The sequence below is a fragment of the Hylobates moloch genome, unplaced genomic scaffold (assembly GCF_009828535.3).
Source record: "Hylobates moloch isolate HMO894 unplaced genomic scaffold, HMol_V3 SCAFFOLD_16, whole genome shotgun sequence".
Classification (NCBI taxonomy): domain Eukaryota; kingdom Metazoa; phylum Chordata; class Mammalia; order Primates; family Hylobatidae; genus Hylobates; species Hylobates moloch.
The window spans coordinates 60,703,636-60,730,617 of NW_026652291.1; the positions used below are offsets into that span (position 1 = coordinate 60,703,636).

Consider the following 26,982-nt stretch of genomic DNA (forward strand, 5'->3'; position numbering starts at 1 on the left):
AGCATTCAGTGAGATTTGAAGAGAACCAAAGAGAAGGAGGTGTGTCAAGAAGGAGCAAGTGAGTATGTCAAATGCTGCTGAGAGGCTGGGTAAGGTGAAGATTGAGCATTTATCACTGGATTTAGCAAAGTAGAGATTATCTGTGACCTCAATGATAGTTTCAGGGCAGGGGTGATGAAAGGCTGTTTGGAGTAGGTGCAAGAAAGAATAGGAGAAGAGTAAGTGGAGAGGGTGCACACAGAAAATCTTTTTGAGGAGTTTTCTGTAGAATGAGGGAGAAAAATGGGATGGTAGTTGAGGGCATCATATATTAAGGGATTGTGTTTTTTAAATATAGAAAATATACAGAGTGTTTGCATGCTGATGGGAACGATCCAGTAAAGAACAATAACCTTGAGGAGGTGTGAGAAAGGATGGGACCCAGGGAAAAAATGGAGTGTTGGTTTTACACAGGAGCACTGACAGTTTATACACTGTACTAGAAAGAAAAGCAGAGAATTTGGAACGTATGTAAGGGATTTGTAATACTTTTTAAGGGATTGGTAATACTTTTTAGATTGCTTCTACAATCTCAGTGCGATAAGAAACAAGGCCATCAGCTAAGTGAGGAAGTAGAAGGTGTTGGAAGTTTGAGAAAAGAGAAGAAGTTATAAGATAATTGTCTGTAAGAGTATAAGAGAGTGAATTGACCAGGGAAGTGAAACAAGATTGAAGGGCAGCACTGAAGACCTTCCTAAGGTCAGTGGTCATGAATTTAAAGAAAGACCCTCGCCATGCTTATGTGTTTTTTCCCTAGTCAACATCATTTGCTTGTGTGCTATTAGAGAGTAAACAGAGAGCTATGTTTTTCCAGTTGTGGGGTTTTTTTTCCTGGAAAAGTCCAAGAGAGGAAGAGAAGAGCAAGGGAACTACTACACATACAGAGAAGAGACTCTCATGATGGAAGGTGGAATTAAGCTCAGTCATATAGGAGGTGAGGACACGAATGGGGTGATGGATGTGCAAACTGACAGGTCAGTGGAGAGCAGGTTCCATTAGGTTTGAAGAATTTAGAAATTGGGCTATTGGAGGGAGGATGCTGAAAGATGAGAAGCCATAGTGAAAGAGTGAGATGCTTCTTTCAAGGTAATGGGGAAAATGTTATTGTTGGTAATGGCAAGGTCTCACGAATGACTGTGGAAGTTCGTGGCTCAGAGGAGGGGGAGGATAGGATCACTGGGAATGAAGGGGTCAAAGAACTAAGAAGATCATGCTTATGAATATTGAAGTCACTAATAATTAAGACAGAGTTGGTCCTAGAAAGAGACAATGACCCAGCTGCTAAAATCTTCAAGGAATGAGGAATGGTAGGTAACCTGGAGGTCTTAAGATGACCTCAAAAAGTAGAAGTAAGATGAGCAAAGCCTACCAAAAAAGGAGTAGGTTCAGAATATGCAAATACCTTAAAAACAAATAAGAAACAAGCAAGCAACCCAATAAAAAATGGACAGAGAACGAACAGGCAATTTACAGAGGAGGAACCCTGAATGACCCAGCAGGCAAAGAGGATCAACCTCACTGCTAATCAGAAAAATGCAAAGCAAGACAAGATGCTCTTTCACATCTACCAGGATGACACAGATGAAAATGTCTGAAAGCACCAGCATTAGGAATGATGTGGAGGAATAGGAGCTTTCATACAAGTGTAAATTGCTACAATGGCTTTGGAAAACAAATTTGGTAATATACAGTAAAAATCAAGATGCATGTGATCTTTGACCCAGCTTCTTCCTTCCAGATATAAACTCTGGGAAAAGCTCACACATGTGTGGTGCAAGGAGATATGCATAGGATACTTATGGCAGCATTATGTGTAATAGATAAAAATTAAAACAACCTAAATGTCCATCAACAGGAAAGTAGATAAGTAGATTGGGTATAGTCACACAATGAGAATATTCTATGGTGGTGCAAATGAATGAACTAGAGACGCGTATGTTGTGGTTCAACTCCAAAAACTTAAGGTTGCTAAAAATCAGTAAGTTGCATAATGATAAGTACAATGTGATAACACCACCTTTGGTAAAGTTTAAAAACAAACAAGACAACATATATGATTTATAAATGCATATGTAGTAAAATGTAAAAAACATGAACAAGAAGGATATATACAACTTCTGAACAGCAGCCACCTCTGGGGAGGGCAGAGAGAGGAGAATGGATCTGGAAGAAGTGCAAAGTGGAGGTTCTACTCAATTTGTAATGTTTTATTTCTTTTCTTTTCTTTTTTTCTTTCTTTTTTTTTTGGGACTGAGTCTCACTCTGTTGCCCAGCTGGAGTGCAATGGTGCAATCTTGGTTCACCTCTGCCTCCTGGGTTTAGGCGATTCTCATGCCTCAGCCTCTCAGTGATGTTAGGGTGTCAATTTTAGATCTTTCCTGCTCTCTCTTGTGGGCATTTAGTGCTATAAATTTCCCTCTACACACTGCTTTGTATATGTCCCAGAGATTCTGGCATGTTGTGTCTTTGTTCTCGTTGGTTTCAAAGAGCATCTTTATTTCTGCCTTCATTTCTACCCAGTAGTCATTCAGGAGCAGGTTGTTCAGTTTCCATGTAGTTGAGCAGTTTTGAGTGAGTTTCTTAATCCTGAGTTCTAATTTGATTGCAGTGTGGTCTGAGAGACAGTTTGTTTTGATTTCTAATCTTTTACATTTGCTGAGGAGTGCTTTACTTCCAACTATGTGGTCAATTTTGGAATAAGCGTGGTGTAGTGCTGAGAAGAATGTGTATTCTGTTGATTTGGGGTGGAGAGTTCTGTAGATGTCTATTAGGTCCGCTTGTTGCAGAGCTGAGTTCAATTCCTGGGTATCTTTGTTAACTTTCTCTCTCGTTGATCTGTCTAATGTTGACAGTGGGGTGTTAAAGTCTCCTATTATTATTGTGTGGGAGTCTAAGTCTCTTTGTAGGTCTCTAAGGACTTGCTTTATGAATCTGGGTGCTCCTGTATTGGGTGCATATATATTTAGGATATTTAGCTCTTCTTGTTGAATTGATCCCTTTACCATTATGTAATGGCCTTATTTGTCTCTTTTGATCTTTGTTGGTTTAAAGTCTGTTTTTATCAGAGACAAGGATTGCAACTCCTGCCTTTTTTTGTTTTCCATTTCCTTGGTAGATCTTCCTCCATCCCTTTATTTTGAGCCTATGTGTGTCTCTGCACGTGAGACGGGTTTCCTGAATACAGCACACTGATGGGTCTTGACTCTTTATTCAATTTGCCAGTCTGTGTCTTTTAATTGGAGCATTTAGCCCATTTACATTTAAGGTTAATATTGTTATGTGTGAATTTGATCCTGTCATTATGATGTTAGCTGGTTATTTTGCTCATTAGTTGACGCAGTTTCTTCCTAGCTTTGACGGTCTTTACAATTTGGCATGTTTTTGCAGTGGCTGGTACTGGTTGTTCCTTTCCATGTTTAGTGCTTCCTTCAGGAGCTCTTGTAAGGCAGGCCTGGTGGTGACAGAATCTCTCAGCATTTGCTTGTCTGTAAAGGATTTCATTTCTCCTTCATTTATGAAGCGTAGTTTGGCTGGATATGGAATTCTGGGTTGAAAATTATTTTCTTTAAGAATGTTGAATATTGGCCCCCACTCTCTTCTGGCTTGTAGAGTTTCTGCTGAGAGATCAGCTGTTAATCTGATGGGCTTCCCTTTGTGGGTAACTCGACCTTTCTCTCTGGCTGCCATTAACATTTTTTCCTTCATTTCAACTTTGGTGAATCTGACAATTATGTGTCTTGGAGTTGCTCTTCTCGAGAAGTATCTTTGTGGCATTCTCTGTATTTCCTGAATTTGAATGTTGGCCTGCCTTGCTAGGTTGGGGAAATTCTCCTGGATAATATTCTGAAGAGTGTTTTCCAACTTGGTTCCATTCTCCCCGTCACTTTCAGGTACACCAATCAGATGTAGAGTTGGTGTTTTCACATAGTCCCTTATTTCTTGGAGGCTTTGTTCGTTTCTTTTTATTCTTTTTTCTTTAAGCTTCTCTTCTCGCTTCATTTCATTCTTTTGATCTTCAATCACTGATACCCTTTCTTCCAGTTGATCAAATTGGCTACTGAAGCTTGTGCATTTTTCACGTAGTTCTTGTACCATGGTTTTCAGCTCCATCAGGTCCTTTAAGGACTTCTCTGCATTGGTTATTCTAGTTAGCCATTTGTCTAATCTTTTTTCAAGGTTTTTAACTTCTTTGTGATGGGTTTGAACTTCCTCCTTCAGCTTGGAGAAGTTTGATTGTCTGAATCCTTCTTCTCTCAACTCATCAAAGTCATTCTCCATCCAGCTTTGTTCCATTGCTGGTGAGGAGCTGCGTTCCTTTGCAGGAGAAGAGGTGCTCTGATTTTTAGAATTTTCAGTTTTTCTGCTCTGTTTTTTTCTGCATTTTTGTGGTTTTATCTACCTTTTGTCTTTGATGATGGTGATGTACAGATGGGGTTTTGGTGTGGATGTCCTTTCTGTTTGTTAGTTTTCCTTCTAACAGTCAGGATCCTCAGCTGCAGGTCTGTTGGAGTTTGCTGGAGGTCCACTCCAGGCCCTGTTTGCCTGGGTATCAGCAGCGGAGGCTGCAAATCAGCAAATATTGTTAAACAGTAATGTTGTTGCCTGATGGTTCCTCTGGAAGTTTCATCTCAGAGGGGTACCTGGCCGTGTGAGGTGTCAGTCTGCCCCTACTGGGGGGTGCCTCCCAGTTAGGCTACTTGGTGGTCAGGGACCCACTTGAGGAGGCAGTCTGTCCGTTCTCAGATCTCAAACTCTGTGCTGGGAGAACCACTACTCTCTTCAAAGCTGTCAGACAGGGACATTTAAGTCTGCAGAGGTTTCTGCTGCCTTTTGTTCGGCTATGCCCTGCCCCCAGAGGTGGAGTCTATAGAGGCAGGCAGGCCTCCTTGAGCTGTGGTGCGCTTCACCCAGTTCGAGCTTCCTAGCCGCTTTGTTTACCTACTCAAGCCTCAGCAATGGCGGGTGCCCCTCCCCAGCCTCGCTGCCACCTTGCAATTCAATCTCAGACTGCTGTGCTAGCAATGAGCAAGGCTCTGTGGGCATAGGACCCTCCAAGCCAGGCATGGGATATAATCTCCTGGTGTGCTGTTTACTAAGACCACTGGAAAAGCACAGTATTAGCACGGGAGTGACCCAATTTTCCAGGTGCCGTGTGTCACATCTTTGCTTGACTAGGAAAGGGAATTCCCTGACCCCTTGTGCTTCCCAGGTGAGGTGATGCCTTGCCCTGCTTCAGCTCATGCTCGGTGCACTGCATCCACTGTCCTGTGCCCACTGTCTGACAAGCCCCAGTGAGATGAACCCGGCACTTCAGTTAGAAATGCAGAAATCACCCGTTCTGCGTCCCTCATACTGGGAGCTGTAGACTGGAGCTGTTCCTATTCAGCCATTTTGGAATGCCATTTATAAAATTCCCTGCTTAGATGTTTTTATGACTCAACAAAGGGCTTGGGAGCATGGTTGGAAAGGAACAGGGTGAGCTTAAAAGGAGTGTCTGAAAGATAAGAGGGAATGGGCTGGAACTCTTATATAACAGGATGCTCAGTGGCAATCAGCACAGCTCCAGGACTGCTGCAGCCCCAGGCTTCTGCTCAGGAATCTGAGGTAAGCACCTGAGTCTTTGGTCCCAGGTAGGCATGTCTCTTCCTTCAGGGCCCCCTGGAGATAATGGGCTGTTGAGGCTGGAGAGGCCGGAGTCCTCTAGGAGACACATAACTCTTCTTAGCACAGCCCTCGTTTGGAAGGGATAAGTTTGGCTCCCAGGGAACCCAGTGGTCAGTAACCTGTACTGGTCACCACCAGTTGTGCCGGAGTATAGACAGGGGCAGTCTTAAGGCTTGGACTTAAATCCTTATCAGAGGAAGTGCAAACTTCCTTATTTCTGTCCCCAGAGATAAAAGGTCAAATCCCCATTTCCTGCTGTGGTAGCAAGTATCAGCCCTGCTGAAGACACCTGTGAGCTGAGCTATTGCCCCCCTTAGAGACCCTGGGCCTTGCTTCTTGGGCTGGAAGGGCTTCCCAGGATTAGGGATGGGAGTGAAGAGAGGGTGCTGCCTGGGGCTGTCCTGTGAATCTTGCTGTCTTGAAAGTGTGTCAGATGGTTTCTGCTATGAAACTGGAACATATTAATTCAGAAAATTTAAGAATAGCACAGTTTTCATACAAAAGCTCTAAGTGCACAGCTAATTTAAAGTTGTGAAATTTTAATGATAGATTTTTACCATTCACAACTTTAATAATCATTGCCAAATTCTACATTCAAATTTAAGAAACAGACTTGGAAAATTCTCTGAGGCATGTGTGGTTGGCCATTTTAAAATAACAGGTAGCTCATGACTGTAATCCCAACACTTTGGGAGGCCAAGGTAGGAGGATTAATTGAGCCCAGGAGTTCAAGACCAGCCTGGGCAATATAATGAGACCCTGTCTCTGTAGAAAAATAAAATAAGATAAATCAGCCAGGCATGGTGGCATGCACCTGTGGTCCTAGCTACTTGGGAGGCTGAGGCAGAAGGATCACCTGAGCTTGGGAGTTTGAGGCTGCCGTGGGCTGAGATCACGCCACTGAACTCCAACCTAGATGACAAAGTAAGACCTTGTTTCAAAAACAAACAAACAAACAGAGAGAGAGAATTGTTGTATTTTTAACCTCTTAAAATTTATATTAAAAAACCCCAAAACTTTTAGTTTTGTAATAATTGTAGATTTGTGAAAATTGCAAATATAGTAGAGAGAGTTCTTGTATACTCTTCACCCAGCTTCCCTTAATGTTAGCATCTTATATAAAACCTGGCACGTGTATCAAAACTAAGAAATTAACACTGGTACATTATTACAGCTAAACTATATACTTTATTAATATCTCACCAATTTTTTCTCTAATGTCCTATATGGTTCAAGGATCCAATCTAGAATAATACATTGTGTTTAATCCTTGTGTCTCCCCAGTTTTTTTCCTTATCTGTAACATTTTCTCATCTCATTTTTCATGGCCTTAACAGTTTTGAAGAGGATTGGGTTGGATGTTGTAGAACATTACTCAGTTTTGGTTTGTCTGATGTATTTCTCATGATGGTAGGATGAGTTTTGGGGAAAAATGCTACAGAGAGAAGTGCGCTTCTCATCTTGTCGTATTGAGGAGTACATGGGATCAGCATTACTTAGATCGTGATGTTCACTTTCATCACTTGGTTAGGGAAGTGTCTGCCAGGTTTCTCCACTGTAAAGTTACTATTTCCCCCTTCCTTGGAAGTGAGACTCCAAATCCAGCCCATCTTCAAGATGGGGAAGAAGGGATTAAGCTCCACCTACAAGGAAAAGTATCTTCATGTATTATCTGGAATTTTTCTATAGAGAAGATTTGTTTCTTGTCCACCATTTAGTTATTTACTGAATCTTTAAAAAAATAAATATGGACACATAGATATTTATCTTATTTTAGATTAAAATCCAATAATTTGTTACTTATTTTATTGCTCAAATTGTTGCAGCTTTCATCATGGGAAGCTCTTTTTGTTTGGCTCCTGTGCCCTTGTGCCAGGCCTCCATTCTTTTGGGATTTTTTTAAATGTTTGTTTGTTTGTTGAGCACTTCCTTACTTTCTGGCACTACAAGATGCTCCAGGATCATCCCATATTTTCCCTGTCTCAGCCCTAGAATCAGCCATTTCTCCAAGGAGTAACTGGCCATTTAAAAATAGTAGACTTTTTAAACATAAAAGCAATGCATTCTTTTTGTTGAAAATTTGGGAAATAAGTAAGAATTCAAATTCAAGAAAAATTAAATGATAGTGCCATGATCAAAAGAAATCCATTTTGGGAATTTGATATCTTTCTTTTCCATTCTCTTATTGATTTTCTTTGTGTTCAGTTTCATAATTTCTGCTTTTATCTTTGTTTTCAAAATTCTTTTCACTTGGGTTTATTCGTATTTTTCTTTTATTTAGCTTCTTGCATTGAAAGATTATTTCATTTTCAATTATTTTCTAAGTGTATTTAAGACTGCTTTATTCTCTGTATATTGCTTTGATCACATCCTACAGGGTTTCACTTTCCTACAAAGTCCTCATATTGTTGTTCCTTCCTTCCTTCCTTTCCTTCCTTTCTTTCCTTCCTTTCTTTCTTTCCTTCCTTCCTTCCTGCCTGCCTCTCTCCCTCCCTTCCTCCCTTCTTCCCCTTTCCTTTCTTCCCTCCCTCTCTCTTTTCCCTCCCTGTCTCTCTCTTTCCTCCCTCCCTTCCTTCCTTCCGTCCTTCCTTCCTTCCTTCCGTCCTTCCTTCCTTCCTTCCGTCCTTCCTTCCTACCTTTTTCTTTCTTTTCTTTTTCTTTCAAGACAGGGTCTTGCTCTTTCACTTAGGATGGAGTGCAGAGGCTCAATTATAGCTCACTGCAGCCTCCAACTTCTGGGCTCAAGTGATCCTCCTGCCTCAGCCTCCCAGAGTGTTGGGATTACAGGTATGGCCACTATGCCTGGCTTTGTTTTTCATTTCTAAGTAGTGATTTCTGCTGTGATTTTTCTCTTTTAAAAACTATTATGTAAAGATATTTAAAATTTCCAAGTAAATGATATTTTTTTGGATTCTATACTTTTATGCTCATTTTCCGTATTTATTGCATAGGTCAGTGACTATGAATGGCTCACATGATTTCCACTCTTTGGAATTTATTAACATTTTATTAATTATTATTTTAAATTTTCTCTATTCTTACTTATATTTTGTCCATTAAAGTGTTGATTTCATAGGGATACATGTTAAAGTAACTCACTGACTTAGTATTTGCCGATTTTAAACTCGTGTAATAGACATAAAAGTTACTATTGTAATTTTTGTTTTATATACTTTTTAATAATATAATTATTATCTTTTTCCACTTTAATGCCATTTTCCTTGAATTATATTTTTTCTTATTATAATATTGTCATACTTTCCTTCCTTTTATTAACATTTGCCTGATATGTGACCTTCTGTTCCTTTCTTCCTATTTTCCATCTTCCTTTGGTGGTGGTTCTAGCTGTACCTCTTACAAACTGTATTTAACTGGGTTTTAAAAAGAGACTCCATCTTTCAATACATGAACTTAACCCACACATCTATTGTGAACATCCATATATATTTGGACTTATTTCTGAAATCTTATTTTGTGTTTCTTATTTATCATGCTGTTTTGTTTGTTTTTTCCTTCATTTGATTTTACTAATCCAAATTTCTTCTGACCTTCTCACAGTTACCTTCTGAGGGGCTGATACTTTTTCTCCTGAGATGCCTGGCAAAATGATAGTGATTTGCAGAAGATACCTAAGGTCCTTGCTCCTCCCAATGCAAATACAGTCATGTGTGGTTTAAGGATGGGTATATGTTCTGAGAAATGCAACATTAGGTGAGTTTGTCACTGCGGCAACATTGTAGAGTGTACCTACACAAACCTAGATGGCAGTAGCCTACTATGCATCTAGCCTATATGGTATAGCCTATTGTTCCTATGCTGCAAACCCCTACAGCATGGTACTGTACTGAATATTGTAGCCAATTGTAACACAGTGGTAAGGATTAGTGGGATCAGTGTATCTAAACATAGCTAAACATAGGAAAGGTATACTTAAAGCACAGTGTTTTAATCTTATGGGACCACCATTGTAAAAGTGGTCTGTGGTTGACTGAAATATTGTTATGTGGTGCATGACTTACCTCTGCAGTGACAATTGCCCAGGACCCTCCTACTCCTTATGTCTGCTGCCTCTAAGCTTGGAGCACCCATAGCTGCTCCCATCTTTTGCTATTATTCTTTCCTGAAGACATTTTGGACTGTAATTTTCTCATGCAAGGCAACACCATCGATCTTTCAAGAATTCCTTACAATTTTTTTTTCAGACAGGGTCTCACTTTGTTGCCCATGCTGAAGTGCAGTAGCATGACTGCAGCTCACTGCAGCCTCAACCTCCTGAGCTCAAGTAATCCTCCCACCTCAGCCTCTTAAAATGCTGGGATTACAAGTATGAGCCACCATGCCCAGCCTCCTCATAATTTTTACAAGCTTTTGTTTTGTTTTGTTTTGGTTTTCTTTCTTTTTAAAAATATCTTCTTCATCTAGTGGTATTTGGTATAGAAGCCTGGAGTACATATTTAATCTTTCACTTTGATCCCAGCACACCTTCTTTTCTTTCTAGCTTTTCTCTATGTAGATACTTGTGTAAATATAAGTTGTCACTGTGTATGTAAAAGTTTGTGTCATGATTTTTCAGTTAGCATTTTAATGGAAGCATTTCTATGTTATTACAAATTACTTGCTGTATACATCCCATTGAGTAATATACCATATTCAGCATTTAGGTTTTATTCATTTTTTTACCTATTAAAAATAAGGCCATAAAGGTTCTTGTTCACAAATCCATTTTTTTGTTATTATTATACTTTATGTTTTAGGGTACATGTGCACAATGTGCAGGTTTGTTACATATGTATACATGTGCCATGTTGGTGTACTGCACCCATTAACTCGTCATTTAGCATTAGGTGTATCTCCTAATGCTATCCCTCCCCCCTCCCCCCACCCCACAACAGTCCCCGGAGTGTGATGTTCCCCTTCCTGTGTCCTTTTGTCCTCTTTGTTCAGTTCCCACCTATGAGTGAGAACATGCGGTGTTTGGTTTTTTGTCCTTGTGATAGTTTGCTGAGAATGATGGTTTCCAGCTTCATCCATGTCCCTGCAAAGGACATGAACTCATCATTTTTTATGGCTGCATAGTATTCCATGGTGTATATGTGCCACATTTTCTTAATCCAGTCTATCATTGATGGACATTTGGGTTGGTTCCAAGTCTTTGCTATTGTGAATAGTGCCGCAATAAACATACGTGTGCATGTGTCTTTATAGCAGCATGATTTATAATCCTTTGGGTATATACCCAGTAATGGGATGGCTGGGTCAAATGGTATTTCTAGTTCTAGATCCCTGAGGAATCACCACACTGTCTTCCACAATGGTCGAACTAATTTACAGTCCCACCAACAGTGTAAAAGTGTTCCTATTTCTCCACATCCTCTCCAGCACCTGTCGTTTCCTGACTTTTTAATGATTGCCATTCTAACTGGTGTGAGATGGTATCTCATTGTGGTTTTGATTTGCATTTCTCTGATGGCCAGTGATGATGAGCATTTTTTCATGTGTTTTTTGGCTGCATAAATGTCTTCTTTTGAGAAGTGTCTGTTCATATCCTTTGCCCACTTTTTGATGGGGTTGTTTGTTTTTTTCTTGTAAATTTGTTTGAGTTCATTGTAGATTCTGGATATTAGCCCTTTGTCAGATGAGTAGGTTGCAAAAATTTTCTCCCATTATGTAGGTTGCCTGTTCACTGTAATGGTAGTTTCTTTTGCTGTGCAGAAGCTCTTTAGTTTAATTAGATCCCATTTGTCAATTTTGGCTTTTGTTGCCATTGCTTTTGGTGTTTTAGACATGAAGTCCTTGCCCATGCCTATGTCCTGAATGGTATTGCCTAGGTTTTCTTCTAGGGTTTTTATGGTTTTAGGTCTAACATGTAAGTCTTTAATCCATCTTGAATTAACTTTTGTATAAGGTGTAAGGAAGGGATCCAGTTTCAGCTTTCTACATATGGCTAGCCAGTTTTCCCAGCACCATTTATTAAATAGGGAATCCTTTCCCCATTGCTCGTTTTTGTCAGGTTTGTCAAAGATCAGATGGTTGTAGATATGCGGCATTATTTCTGAGGGCTCTGTTCTGCTCCATTGATCTATATCTCTGTTGTGGTACCAGTACCATGCTGTTTTGGTTGCTGTAGCCTTGTAGTATAGTTTGAAGTCAGGGAGAGTGATGCCTCCAGCTTTGTTCTTTTGGCTTAGGATTGACTTGGCGTTGCGGGCTCTTTTTTGGTTCCATATGAACTTTAAAGTGGTTTTTTCCAATTCTGTGATGAAAGTCATTGGTAGCTTAATGGGGATGGCATTGAATCTATAAATTAGCTTGGGCAGTATGGCCATTTTCATGATATTGATTCTTCCAACCCATGAGCATGGAATGTTCTTCCATTTGTTTGTATCCTCTTTTATTTTGTTGAGCAGTGGTTTGTAGTTCTCCTTGAAGAGGTCCTTCACGTCCCTTGTAAGTTGGATTCCTAGGTATTTTATTCTCTTTGAAGCAATTGTGAATGGAGTTCACTCATGATTTGGCTCTCTGTTTGTCTGTTATTGGTGTACAAGAATGCTTGTGATTTTTGTACATTGATTTTTTATCCTGAGACTTTGCTGAAGTTGCTTATCAGCTTAAGGAGATTTTGGGCTGAGACAATGGGGTTTTCTGAATATACAATCATGTCATCTGCAAACAGGGACAATTTGACTTCCTCTTTTCCTAATTGAATACCCTTTATTTCCTTCTCCTGTCTGATTGCCTTGGCCGGAACTTCCAGCACTATGTTGAATAGGAGTGGTGAGAGAGGGCATCCCTGTCTTGTGCCAGTTTTCAAAGGGAATGCTTCCAGTTTTTGCCCATTCAGTATGCTATTGGCTGTGGGTTTGTCATAGATAGCTCTTATGATTTTGAGATACATCCCATCAATACCTAATTTATTGAGAGTTTTTATCATGAAGGTTGTTGAATTTTGTCAAAGGCCTTTTCTGCATCTATTGAGATAATCATATGGTTTTTGTCTTTGGTTCTGTTTATATGCTGGATTGCATTTATTGATTTGTGTATGTTGAACCAGCCTTGCATCCCAGGGATGAAGCCCACTTGATCATGGTGTATAAGCTTTTTGATGTGCTGCTGGATTCGGTTTGCCAGTATTTTATTGAGGCACAAATCCATTTTTATATGTGAAATATTTTAAGTGGATGTAAGATTATTGTAGATTTCCAGCAAACAGATTAGGTCATTCCATACCTACTATCACACACACACACACACACACACACACACACACACACAATTTATATCATATGTACATGCATATTTATATATAATATATATGGCATGTATAAAATATACACACATATTCTCAGAACATACAAATTCCTGAATGTTATCATGGTTCCATTAAATTATATGTCCTTGAAAACTAAGATGGTAGATCAACTGTACAACAGGCAAAGACTGGGACTGGGAATGTGAAATATTATAGCGCATATCGCATAGATGCCTGTGAATGCAGGCCAACTACTCCTTATTGCATCATTTTCTTTGGGAGGGGGAAATACGGCAATGATGACAACCTTTTCTGGACCTAAATGGGTACACATAATTTGTTACATGGTCAGTCTCAGAAGATGAAGGATGGAGTAGGAAACTCTAAATACAGGGGGTTTTTTGGTCTTTTTGTTTGTTTTTACCTCCTCTTGCCATATAACTTTGCTAACTTTCTAATACTATTATTCCACACAGTAGAAGTACAATCTATTTTTCTTGCATCATCAAGGGGGCCTTTGCTCTTTACAATTTTGTAAATCTGAGGCCCATGGACTCTTTTCTATTCACTATGTCCTGGACTTCTTTTCCTGAAGGTCAGATACTCTTAGTGCTCCATTTCTGTTGAAAGAAAGGTCGAGGGAAATTAACAGGTCATAATGGGAGGTGTTAAGGAATAGTAGTGAGGTTTCTCCTTGTACTGGTTTCCTGGGGGTCCCCTAAGAAAATATCACAGACTGGGTGGCTTAAACAGAAATTTATTTCTCATAGTTCTGGAACCTGAAAATTGAAGATCAAGATCGAGTTCAAGGTTCTGAAGCCTCTCTCCTTGGCTTGCGATGGGTGTCTTCTCATTGTCCTCCCACGGCCTTCTGTCTATGTGCACATGTCCTTGGCTCTCTTTTGTGTATCCAGATTCCCTCTTCTTATAAGACCACCAGTCAGACTGGATTAGGGCTTACCCCAACAATATTATTTTAACTTAATCACCTCTGTAAAGGCCCTATCTCCAAACACAGTTATAGTCTGTACCAGAGCCTCAGCATATGAATTTTGGGGGGACAAAATTCAGTCCATAACACTCTTTGAGACAAACAAGATTGAACTCGCTTCGAAAGCCTTGTTTAAAGTTTTGATGTTAAGTTCAGACATGAACTTGTCTATTGTCAGAGATCTATGATTTTGTTCCCTAGAAAGGGTTGTTGGCTTTTTATATTGATTCCCTAATTGTGCATCGGCTTAATATTGACATAAAGACTGGAGTATGAAGGACAGAAACCAGGAAATTTTTTTAAAAGGAAAGAAAAAATTAGACTAGAATAGACCACCCAGGAAGTGGAATAAGAATTAAACCAAGATTAAAAAAAATGAAAAAAAAAAGAGTACTAGAGAAACAATGATTAGCTCTTTTAGTTGTTAGGGCCCAGAATGAAATTTATGCCTTCCTGAGCATAATCATCATTTATTTACATAAAAATCATCAATTTGTTAAAAACAAAAACAAAACAAAAAAAACCCTAGAAGCTTTCTTTCATCCAGAAGACAAAGTCCAAAGTGCCATGGTCTTATCACTCCACCCCACCTTACCAGACTCTCTGTTCTGTCTATGCCACTTCTCTGTTCCACTCCACACCCAGGCCCTCTAGACTCTGTGCCTGGAGCAGCCCACAGCCCTGCTGCGAAAACACAGCCTGCTCTAACCTAAAGCTCCGTCCTATTTCCTTCCCAAGCCTTCTCTCTCTCTCTCTCTCTCTCCCGCCCCCCTCCTCACTCCAGCCCAGGGATATCACTCTGTGCTTATGATGATCTTTGATGTCTTCCATCATTACCTTGAGAAGAGCACTTCCTTTTCTTCTCACATGTCTCAAGAGCCAAACTGTACACATTTCTAAGCTCTGTCCCCAAGTACTACTTGTGAAATCACAAAGACTAATGATTAAGGATATGCCTCACTTATTAAGAGGCAGGAGTAAATATTATAGTGTAGATGTCTGCTTTAATAAACAATTGTTTTAAGTGGTCCCAGAAATTGAGCCTGATTAATTAATTTGTGTTTTGTTCTTTTATAGATCTTAGCCCAGTTGTGTTCTACAAGTCAGAGCTAAGTGAATTTCTTAAGAAACTTTTAGTTTAAAATAATTTTAGGTTCAGAGGAAGTTGCAAAAATAGTACAGAGAGGTCTCACATACTTTTTATCCAGTAGTTCCAATGGTATTAAAATAATGTATTAACATCTTCCATAATGATAGTGCAATATCAAAACCAGGAAGTTAACATTGATACAATCCACAAATTTTACTCATATCTCATCAGTTTTATATGCACTTTTGTGTGTGCGTGTATGTGTGTGTGTGTGTGTGTGTGGTTCTGGACATTTTATCACATGTTGATTTGTGTGGCCACCACAATTGAGACACAGAACTGTTCTATCACCACAAAGATCACTCATGCTACCTCTTGTAGTCACACTCATCTGCCTCCCCTTAACCCATCCCTAACCTCTGGCAACCACAAATCTTTTCTACATTTCTATAATTTTATCATCTCAAGAATATATTAGTGGGATCATATGGTACATAACTTTTTGGAGTCAACTATGTTTACCCAGCAGAACCCTCTTGAGATCCATAAATTGTTGCATTTATCAGTATTTTGTTCTTTATTGCTCTAGAGTATTTCCTCACACTCCAATTTTCTGACACCAGCTGGTGCCCCACAGTTCAATCCTACTCTGACTCTAGCTGGCAGTGGCACCAGATTCCACAGGTTCAATGGTTCAGTCTCACCGATTGCCCCCATTTGAGATGTCAGTTGCAAATCCCATGCCACCCATATTTCTGACTGACTAGCTATAAATCAGGGATTCCTCGGGTTGGATAATTTGCTAGAATGGCTCAAAGAACTCAAGAAATCTCTTTATTTACACCAACTGGTTTATTCCAAAGGATACAACTCAAAAACAGCCAAATGGAACAGATGCATAGCACAAAGTATGGTGTGTGTGTGTGTGTGTGTGTGTGTGTGTGTGTGTGTGTGCGTGTGTAGCTTCCATACCTATCTCTCTGGGTGCGCCACCCTCCCAGCACCCCGGTGTGTTCACCAACCTGGAAGCCCTCTGCATCTCATTGTTCATGAGTTTTTATAGGGCTCAATCTCCAGACCTCTTCTCCCCTTCCTGGAGGTCAGTGGGTGGAAGTGAAAGTTTCAGCCCTTTAATCACTTGATCTCTCTGGTGACCAGTTCCACCCTAAGGCTATTTAGAGGCCCCAATCAAAGTCACCTTATTAGTATAAACTCAGGTATGATTGAAAAACACTCATTGTGAATAGCAAAAGACACTCCTACCACTCAGGAAATTCCACGGAAATCTGTGCCAGGAACCTGAGACAAATACTGAATGTATGTTTGGGATATAGCACAATTGTTTTGTAGTGGTCCAAGGGATGGATGTACTACAGTTTGCTTAACCATTCACCCACTGAAGAACATTTGCGTTCTTCCCAGTTTTGGCTAATATGTAGAAATGAAGCTGCTATAAGCATTCATGTACATGATTTTGTGTGAGCATATGTTTTCAATTCTGGGATAAAGCCTGGGAGTACAGCAACTGGGGTCATATGGTAAGTGTATGTTTATTTTTTAAAGGAAATTCCCAAGCTATTTCTTAGAGTGGCTGTACCATGTTATGTTCCCACCAGCAAGGTATGAGAGATCCAGTTTCCCTACATCCTCACCAACATTTGGTATTTTTCTGATTTTAGCTGTTGTAATAGATGAATAGTAATATTTCATTGCGGTTTAAATTTGCATTTCCCTAATGTATAATGATATTCAACATCTTTTCAGGTGTTTATTTGGCATGCATATATCCTCTTTGATGAATACTCAAGTATTTTTTCTCAGTTTTTAGTTGAATTGTATTTTCACTGTTGAGTTTGAGAGTTCTTCATGTATTCTAAATATGAGGTTTTTTGGTCAGATGTGGTTTGCAAATATTTTAATGTCAATCTATAGCTCGGCTTTTCATTCTCTTAATAGGGTCTTCCACAGAGCAAATATTTTTATTTTGAGGAAATCTGATTTATTTTTTCTTTTATGGATTATGATTTTGGTGCCATTTCTAAGAACTCTTCATCTAGTTCTTTGTCCTGAAGATTTTAGCCTATGTTTTCTGTAAAAAATTTTAGAGTTTTACATCTAAATCTGTGATCAATTTTGAGGGATTTTGGTTTGTTTTAGACAGGGTCTTGGTCTGTCACCCAGGCTGGACATCTCAGTCACAAATGATCTTCCACCTCAGCTTCCTGAGTAGCTGGGACCACAGACGTGCACCACATTGCCTGGCTAATTTTTTAATTTTGTAGAGACAAGACTCTTGCTATGTTGCTCAGCCTGGTCTCTACTCCTGGGCTCAAGTGATCCTCCTGCCTTGGCCTCCCCAAATGCTGGGATTACAGGTGTCAGCCATCACACCTGGCCTTTTTTTTTTAAAATAAAGTATGAGGTTTAGCTTGAGGTTCATTTTCTTCTCCTATAGATGTCCAATTGCTCCGGTGTCATTTGTTTAAAAGATTGCCCTTCCTCATTGGATTGTTCTTGCACCTTTGTCAAAAGTCAGTTTGCTGTACTTGTGTAACTCTATTTTGGGATGTTCTGTTCTGTTCCATCTATCTGTGTGCCTATTCTTCTATCAATATTACAGTGTCCTGATTATTATAAAGCCAAGTGAAGTTTGAGGATATCCAAGACAAATATAAAAGTTCTGTGGGCTCAGAGCAAGTAGCACCTTCCTGAGAGGAGTCAGAGAAGCCAGTATAATTTAGATACTAAGACTGCAGATTTTCTATTCAGTAGATGTGGGTTGAACCTCAGCTTTCTACTGGTTGTGAGAAATTGAACAATTTATTTCTCTGTGCTTCTGTTTCCAGTTCTATAAAATGTGGAAAATAACAATGACTACTTCAAAAGGCTAAATGACTATTAAATGAAAAAAAAATCATGAAGATTACATAGCACTATGCTTAGAAGATAATGATCAATACATGTGAACTTTACAGCAGATGCTGTTGGTATCCTGCCTAAGTCCTCTCAGCACTCACCTTTCTGTATTCATCCGCCCAACTTCCAACAGCTCGCACCTGTGACTTTCTCTGGGTTTTCTGGTTCCTGGAACCTGCTCCGTGCACAGGTGGGGCAAGCTGGCAGTGCTAAGGAACTTAATGCTGCTTAGGAGCAGCCCTCAACCAATGACTGACAAGAGTTGACCAGCTGTCCTGGTTTGCCTGGGACTTGGCGGTTTCCTAGAGTGCAGGAAAACTGGGAGGGTGGGCCACCTTAAGTCCCCAATTCCCTTGAAATTTGAAGCAGATGCTCAGAGTTCCTCAGCAGATTGAACTTCAGTGGCCACAGAGGTAACCTGATTGATCACACACCTTTTGTGAATGGGAGTCCCTAGCTGGCTCATGACTAGGAGATGTCAGTGTCCTCATTCCAGAATGGGCTCTGCAGTCAATGCCCATCTCACACATCCCTGCCCAATGCTCCCACCTCATCACACAACTCTGGAATTTATAATTAACTCCAAATCTCAGCATCTCTCCCTAAAATATCTGATTTCTGAGCACTATGAATGATGTAGTTGGAAAACCAGCTGCTTTGTGGGTCAATGAGGGTAGTACTTGAATCTTGTCTACCTACCTACTGGCTCGGTAGTCCTAAGATACTGATCTTATTACCACCAGGACATCCCTCTCTCTCCATCTTCCATCTTCCATCTTTCCTGGGCTATCTTCTTTTCCATCTCACTCCCTCCGGTCTCCTAACATTTCTTCCCAGGGTCATCTCCAGAAAAACTACTTGCTTCACAGTATACCTCTTAGAGGAGACAACCTAGGATTATTATTGTTCCTTGGTCTCCCTATTGGATAGTAAGGGGGTTAAAGGTATGTGTTGAAAATTGTTTCAGATATGAGGTGCTGCTGTTGCAGTTACAGTGACACAAGGTGCTGTGGGCTGTTCGGGCAGGTAGGCCTGGACAGGAAGGCCTGGGGGTCAGGAGGAGGTGAGGGGAGAGACTCTGTGAAGTTTTTTGGAACCAGAGGGAGTGGCCTGACTTTACTGGAATCAGAAGGGAGTGACTGGACTTTATTTAGAGTTGGAAGGGAGTCATTTGTAATGAGGAGAAGCAACTTGCCTGTTGGAAATGTTACAAGTTTAGTGTCTGAGGAGGGTGCTGTTGCTGTTACTTTAGGTGGGGAGCTGAGGGGTGGCTTCAGGAAAGGTCAGAACCTGGAGCTGTTGACAACAAGTTCAATGCTCAGATGATGGATGTGGAGGTGAGCCAGGTAAATGTCACTCAGGCACTTACCGGGGGCACAGCACCATGCCTGGCCATGTCTGCCATGGTGCTGCAGTTCACTACAGTGAGGAAGCCCTTCTTGGGGAATAGGCTGTGGAAAGAACATGGACAGTCCTGTACTTTCCTGGAAAGTTTGGAGAATGGTGGGACATCCGTCAGAGGCCTCAGTGGCACTTCCATGGAGGATGCATGGAGACACAGGTCCTAATGTGTTCCATAATGTGAATATCTTCCCAGGTTCTTCCCCAGCTTTGGGTCCAGAAGGAGGAAGACCAGACAGTGACTGCCATGTTCAAGGCTGTGTCATGGGCCTTTAGGAGTCTTCATTGCCCCCCAGTTCCTCTCTCAGCAAAAATGTTTGGTAAAAGAGCAGATAAGAGCAGTGCCCTGGCTGATAAAGTGGCTGTGATCACTGGGTCCACAAGAGGGTGAGTGAATGGGAGTCCCTAGCTGGCTTATGACTAGGACATGTCAGTGTCTTCATTCCAGAGTGGGCTCTGCAGTCAATGCCCATCTTACGCATCCCTGCCCAATGCTCCCACCTCATCATACAGCTCCAGAATTTATAATTAACTCCAAATCTCAGCATCTCGCCTTAAAATATCTGGTTTCTGAGCTCTAAGAATGATGTAGTTGGAAAACCAGCTGCTTTCTGGGTCAATGAGAGCAGTGCTTGAATCTTGTCTACTACCTACTGCCTCAGTAGTCCCAAGATATTTATCTTATTACCACCAGGACATCCCTCTCTCCCCATCTTCCATGTGGCTATGGCCTTTTAAGATCCTGGTCTAATAGGGAGAAACCTGAGACCTATTTGTCCCTCAGACTCAGGGGTTTCATTGACTGGAGGATGCCCACTGGCACCAGGGGAATAAGCAGGGCAATGTCTCAGGACCAGCTCAGGGAGTTTTCACAGGTGAACCTCTTCTCATTGTCACATTTCTTCCCGTGTCCCTCCAATTCCACTCACCCTGTAACTGCCATCATAAGCCACAAGCTATGAGTCATTATCACTGGCAGGAGTCGGAGTTTCTGGTGTTGAATGCTTCAGGGGCACAATCTTCCTTTTGACCTTTCATGGTCTATAACTTCACCAATTTAGACCATTGTATTTCAGAACTGTTTAATCATTCTAGACTTCCCAGATCTCCATGATGTTTTAAATCTTTGTGGGTGCTCCCAAGGCCTGACCTTCATAATAAATGAATACCAATAAAATAAAATACCAACGAATACCAATAAAATAAAATACCAATGAATACCAATGAAAAATTCCAAGCTATCCAGATAGTTTGTACAACGCAGAGGAAATGTGCCTTCTGCTCTTTCTTCATCATAGGGGTTTAGCCATCAGATCTCCTTAAAGTAAGGAAATGCAGAGGGCAGAATGCGTTCTTCACCATGAAAGTGTTTCAACTGCAAAGCAGAGGGAAGCTGTTAAGCTTAGAGAAACTGTCATTTATACCAGAGGCCTCTGGCTAGAACAAAAAGAAAATAAGCTGGGCCATTAAAAAGATTCTTTACAATGTAGGCAGGGTACCCGGCAAGTTAACTGTTCTGATGAAACATTACTTTTTAAAAACTCCTTTAACAAAATTGATATGAACATTTCCTTATCTATAAAATATAATTATACATTAAGTTGTGAGAATTAAATGGGGTAGGCTTTGCGATGGCCTGATAAGTATTAGCCACTCAGTTCCTCTTCCCTGCTTAGAAGGATTTGGAGGTTGCTCTCAGACAACACCAGGGAACTCAATTTGTGTCTCAAGATCAGGCTTCCAGGAGGAGAGTTGGGAGGGCAGAAGCCATCACTCCATCTCTGCCCCCAGGATCCACTTTGCCATTGCTCAGCGTCTAGCTCAGGATGGGGTCCACGTGATCATCAGTGGCCAGAAGCAGCAGAACGTGGGCTGGGCCGTGGCCGCTCTGAGCATGGCGGGCACTGTGTGCCACCTGGGGAAGGCCGAGGATCAGGAGCGGCTGGTGGTCCCGGTGAAGGGGCAGGCAGTGGGAGGAGGAGAAGACGGGGATACCCAGATCCAGCCCTGACACGGCTGGGGTCTCTAGCAATGTTATCTAAGTGAACAACGTGTGCAGCCCAGGACAGGGCCCTGCCCAGGGAATGAAGCAAATGGACAACCAGATGTGTCTGAGAAGAGATGTTCCTGGCAGGAGGGAGCTCACATGGGCTGGTCTAGAGCACTGCTAATCAAAGCGCAGCCTGGCCTGGGAGCTTGCTGGAGACCTGGAAGTTCAGATCTAGCTGAGGTTGCTTGAATGGAGGCTACCTTTGAACACGCTCTGCCAGTGATCTGTGTACTTGTTGAAGTTTGAGAGCACTGCTCTAGTGCACCCCCAGGTGCTGTGCTGGGGAGCCCACTGGGATAAGAGCTCTTCATGTGTGACCACCCTGGAAGGGGTGAGTTGTGAGGCAGAATCTGAAGGAGCGTGCAGTGGGCAGCTGCATGTTGCAGAGAATGAATGGGTCCTTGATGTGAGACTGTGGGAGGAAGATTCCAGAGTGGAGGGAGAGGTGAGACAAAATTGGTTAGAAATGTAGGAGGTGAGTGAAGATCTGGACTGGTCAGGACCTGGGTGTCAATCAGGCATCACACAGGGGCAGGAATTTGATGCCTCCAAGGAGGTGAGAAACAAATATTTCACTCACCTCTGATGGCCAGGATCTGCCAGCACTCTAGGGATGCTGCAGGATGGCCTTGGGCAAGGGTTTGTCACTTTGCCCTGGGTTGTCACTACCTCTTCTCCATCCCTTCCTCCACATCCTCTGTCATTTCCTCCACAGGCCCTGGAGCACTGTGGAGGCGGTGACTAGTGTGCGTGGCAGAGGTCAATCCCTTGGTGGGGAGCACACTGGGAGCCATTAAGCTGGTCTGGGACAAGGTGAGGACCGGGGGTAGGATCACTTCCTGCCTGGCTCTCTGTCCTCCATTTCTGTACACATGCACGTGCACACAGAGTACCTCAGCTCCCACATGCCCTCCCTCCCCACCTCAATGTTGACTCTGATGGGTGGGGGCTGGGGCTCCCTGGGGCAAGCTGCCCATCAGTAAGTTGAACAAGCACTGACCATGCCGAGCCTAGACCAGGCTCCAGCTGCCTCCTCTACCCTGACTCTCCTTGTGCCGGTCACTGCTACAAAGAGCTGAGATGCCAGAGATTTCCTGGTCTATCCATGGCAAAGACCCTCCCTTGGCTCAGGTTTCTGAGGCTGTCTCTGTCTGGACTCACTGGCACCTGTTCCAGTCTCTTCATTCTGCCTGTCCCATGGGCCCCCTCTGGGCTGTCAGGGAGACACCTCACTTGTTCACAGACACAGCTGAAAGAAGGGACTCTTGCCCAGGCCCACCGTCCCACTCAATCAATAGAGCATTCCAGGGGCTCCCACTGCCTCTGCAGACCCCCTGCCCCTGCTGTCCTGATGGGCCCCCTTCGAGGGCCCAGTCCTGGTCTCCCACCTGACCTTGTTGGGAGAGACTGGGTCCTGTGATCTATGTGAGCCATCCCCTCCTCAGGAAACCTTCGTCCCACTGATCACCCCTCCCCTTCTCCTGGTGGAGTCCACCCCTCCTTCTTTCTGTGGGTCTCACATTCCATGGCCTTCTAGACTCAACTTTCAATTCCCCTCCTCTCCCTTTGGCCACAATCAGGCTCTTCCGGTTAAAAAAAAAAATCCTGGTTCCAAATCTTTCCTGACATAGACTAAATACTCAGTATAGATTCCCTTCTCTCTTCGCACCTACCTAATGGCACTCACTAATATCTTAGTGATTCCTGATGTCCCTCCCTCACCTGTATTTTCCCAGCCTCTTCTCCAGAGGGCAATATTGACTGGGGAGAGGTTGTGTGGGGACCAATAGGGAGAGGGTTCCCTAAATCACGGATTATTGGTGGCTCCCCTATGACCTGGGCAGGACTGGAACCTCTGATCCCTTTTCCCTCACACATAGTAAGGGACACAGTGTCCCAGCGCTTGTCACAGTCACAGGGCTTCATTCTTGCTCTGGCCACAGGTCTCCAAGTGACCAGTGAGATGGGCCCTAGACAGACCTTATCTCTCCTTGTCCCCTGCCCCTGGATTCTTTCTCATTTCAGATCCTGTGTGTGAATGTGAAGACCCCAGCCCTGCTGCTGAGCCAGCTGCTGCCCCACATGGAGAACAGGGGATGAGATGGGCTAGTGGGCACCGAGGTCTAAGTGCATTGTTTTTTTCTACCTCCCTGGAAGCACTTGGGCAGGGACTCAAGAAGTAGAGGATGGCAGGGGAAATGGTAGGTGTGTCCTTTGGGAAATGTTCTCCATTTCCAGACCTACCTACTTCCTCATGGGATGTGGCAGTTGTGATGAAGATGAAGAGTCACTTTCTGGGGAGGGGCAGGACCTGCCTTCCAGGTCCTCAAAGGACATTTCACTGGCCCTTGTTTCTTTCATCCCAGGGAGTGGCATGGACCTTGCCCCTGCAGTGGCAGCTGCAGGGATGAAGGGGCCAGAGTGAAGTCACCTGGAGCCACCAGCTCCAGTTACTCTTGCCCTTGTCTGTGGGTATGTCATCTGTTTCCCTTCTGGTCAGAGGCCCTGTGGGTTTGCTTCTTCTCACCTTCCCATGCAGAGCCTGGCTGTCTTGTGTCCCATGGCTGCCCAGAGGCAGGCCAGGCTGGGACTCGTTAGTGATGCCCAGACCTCATGCGGGTCTCTGTGACACATGAGTGTCACTTGGCTCTGCTCTCCAGGAGTGCTGCCCCTCAGCCTTGGGACCATGCCCCAAGGGATGCCACTCTGGCTGTGTGTATTGGGTGGCTTTGACCCCAGCAGTGGCCTCGGTATCCACTAATTTAGATGTCCAGCTTCCCTCTAGTGTTCCAAATAGTTCCCAAACTTTTATGCTTTCACCCTGAACCCTGAGCTGGTTTCCTCATAGCATGAAAATACAATTTCCTGGCTCACCTTGTCTCTTTATTGAACTTTCATCTCTCCTCATCTCCCTTTCTTCTCACAGTGGAAGCTCTGTGGTTCTGGTCTCATCTATGGTGGCTTGTGTGCCAATACCAGTGAGTGTCAGCCCCTTTGGATGTGGCTGGGTGAGGATACCTGAAACTGGTTTCTTGTGAGGCTTTGCAGGGGTGTGTGGGAGAATTGGCTGTTGATCCCAGATAAGATGGAGTTAAGATGTGTGAACACCAGGCCAGATGTGGTGGCTCACACCTGTAATTTCAGCACTTTGGGAGGCTGGGGCAGGTGAATCGCTTGAGCCCAGGAGTTGAAGACCAGCCTGGGCAGCATAGTGAGACCCCATCTCTATTAAAAAGACCAAAATAAAAATTAAAAAAAAAAAGAGATATGTTAACACCAGCATAACACCCTGACTGCTACAGACCAGGTATAATCTCACTTTGTCATAATAGATCTAATACCCAAGGACATTAAGCCATGTGCCCGGGGTAAGAATAGTCAGTTTGCATTACTTCAAGGACTGGGTCCTGGGTCTCTTAATTCCCACTTCCTTCCTGAATGTTCGAAAGCACAGTGCAGCTTTCTCTGTGTAAAGCTTGGACACACATGGCAGCAACTTGACATTTCCCTAAGCCTGGAGGAGCCCTGCTATCTCAGAATTTCAGTCCTTGAAAATTATTATGGGGTGGTGAGGGGCAGGGGAAGGCATTTTAGTTTGGGGCTGGAGTCAGGCATGTCTTCTTAGTCTGTGACCCAGAGTCACAGCTTTGGTTGTTCAGGTAATTGTCCATCCCTGCATTGCCAATCCACTTTGTCTGCTTCCTTTTGCATTTCAGAAGTTGGGAGCCTGCAACACCAGCAAAACAACTCTGCTGGGCCTAAGTCCCTGGCAATGGAGCTGGCTCCAAAAGACATCTGGGTAAACTGCCTGGTGCCAGGAATAATCAAGGCTGACTTTGTGCAAGTGGGGAGGGTCGCTGTGGCTCCTGCTCCCACTCCCTGCCCCCATGGTCCCACAGGTCCCTTCCCCAGCAAAGCTTCCAGCTGAACTGAGGCCCACAGAGACCTGCACACTTAGGCCGGAGCCCCAGCCCAGGTTCATCACTCAGAGGCTCTGGCCTTCAGCCTTTGGGACCCACAACCTCTCCCTTTCCTGTAGAAGCATAGGAGGGCTGTGTCCTTTCTGGGAGCAGACCAGAGTCCTTCCTCACCCTTCTCACCCAAACAGGGTCACCCTCCCACAGAGGACTTGGTCTGCCGTGGTGCTCTTCCCAACCCCCATCTCCTCCCTGCTGCCATCACCCCCCAACATTCCCTGCTCCTGCCAACAGTCCATCTGCCTAACATTGACCTGAAATCTTTCCTCAGGAGAAAACATTGCCATATTTGCTACCTGGCTTTAACAAAGTCCATGGATTGCAGCGGTAGGTGGGGCTTGAGACTTCAGTGGTCTGTGTCTACTTGAGGGAAAGTTCAGGTTCAAGAAGACATAGATCCCTGATCTTCCAGTCTACTAGCTGACCCCCTCTTTGAAGTCTGAAGACATCACAGTCTTGGGCTGGAGGCTAGAAGGTGGGTGTGAGCCCCCCATGGAGGCTGGTAAGGTGTGAGTTGATTGGTGTCGATGCTGGGCACCCCTCTGGGGCAGCAGGACCTGAGGTCAGAGATTAACACTTCAAAGGCTGCACCCTCAGCTCTGCTCTCTTCCGTCAGGTTTGGGGAGCCAGAGGACTATGCAGGAACCATGTCCTTCCTGTGCTCTCCAGATGTGCTCCATCACCGGGGAGAACATCGTGGTGGCCGGCTACTCCCCTAAGCTGTGAAGAGAGTGTGTGGCTAAGAGAGTGAGGCCATGGTCCTCAAGTGGAAAATGGGGGGCCTTAGGGAAATATGGAAGTGGGGAGCCTTAGGGTGTCATTAGAATCCAGGGCCATGTAAGGAAACTTGCTCAGGAAATGAGAAGGAAGGCAAGGTGTTTGAAACTTTTATTTTGGGAACAAACATGTTTGGCCACTTCTAATCTGGGCTCATTTCTGTTTGGCTAGTGATATATGAGCAGTCCATTGGCCCAGAAGCCTCATCCCTGGCAGAGTCCCTCGCCTCATTCCCTAAGACTATTTACCCCTCCCTATTTTCCTTCATTCCTTTCCCATGAAATTATAAATTGGGCTGGTTACTTTCCATCTGCCCTTCCAGATCCACTCTCCATGTGTCTTTTCTTCTCCGTGCCCTGAGAGGCTGACCTGCAGGGATGATTCCACAGTCCCTTAACCTCTGGCTTCCAGTTGGGTTTGGTCAAGGGGAGGCACTCTTAGGAGATTGGAGGGCGCAGGAGAGTGAGGTCAGGGAATTTGTTTTTCAGGCTCCCTTATTGCCTGGCTACCCCATGAGGGCAGTCTCCGCTGAAGGCTATGGCTCTTGTCAGGCAGCACCTTCGACTCTCTTGTCCCTTCAGGCCTAGAGGTGGTAATGGCTCCCCGCTGTTGCTATCTCAGGAGTACTGAACTGTACCTTGTTGGATGCACTAAACTGTTTCCACTTATTTGTAAGTAATTTTAAATTAAAATCTCCTTGATTATTCAGTTTGAGAATATCAATGTTATCACCATATCTTTTCCTTAAGAAAACCATTTACTTACAGCTTATAGACAATAAATCAGATGCACTTCAAGCAAACTTTTCATTGAGTGTTAACAAATTTT

The 26,982-nt window shown here is 43.2% G+C and overlaps 1 pseudogene; it reads left to right on the forward strand.

Annotated features, from left to right (window-relative positions):
• Positions 1-26,103, forward strand: part of LOC116484704 (dehydrogenase/reductase SDR family member 2, mitochondrial-like) — a 48,327-nt pseudogene extending 22,224 nt beyond the window's left edge.
• The last annotated feature ends 879 nt before the right edge of the window (positions 26,104-26,982 follow it).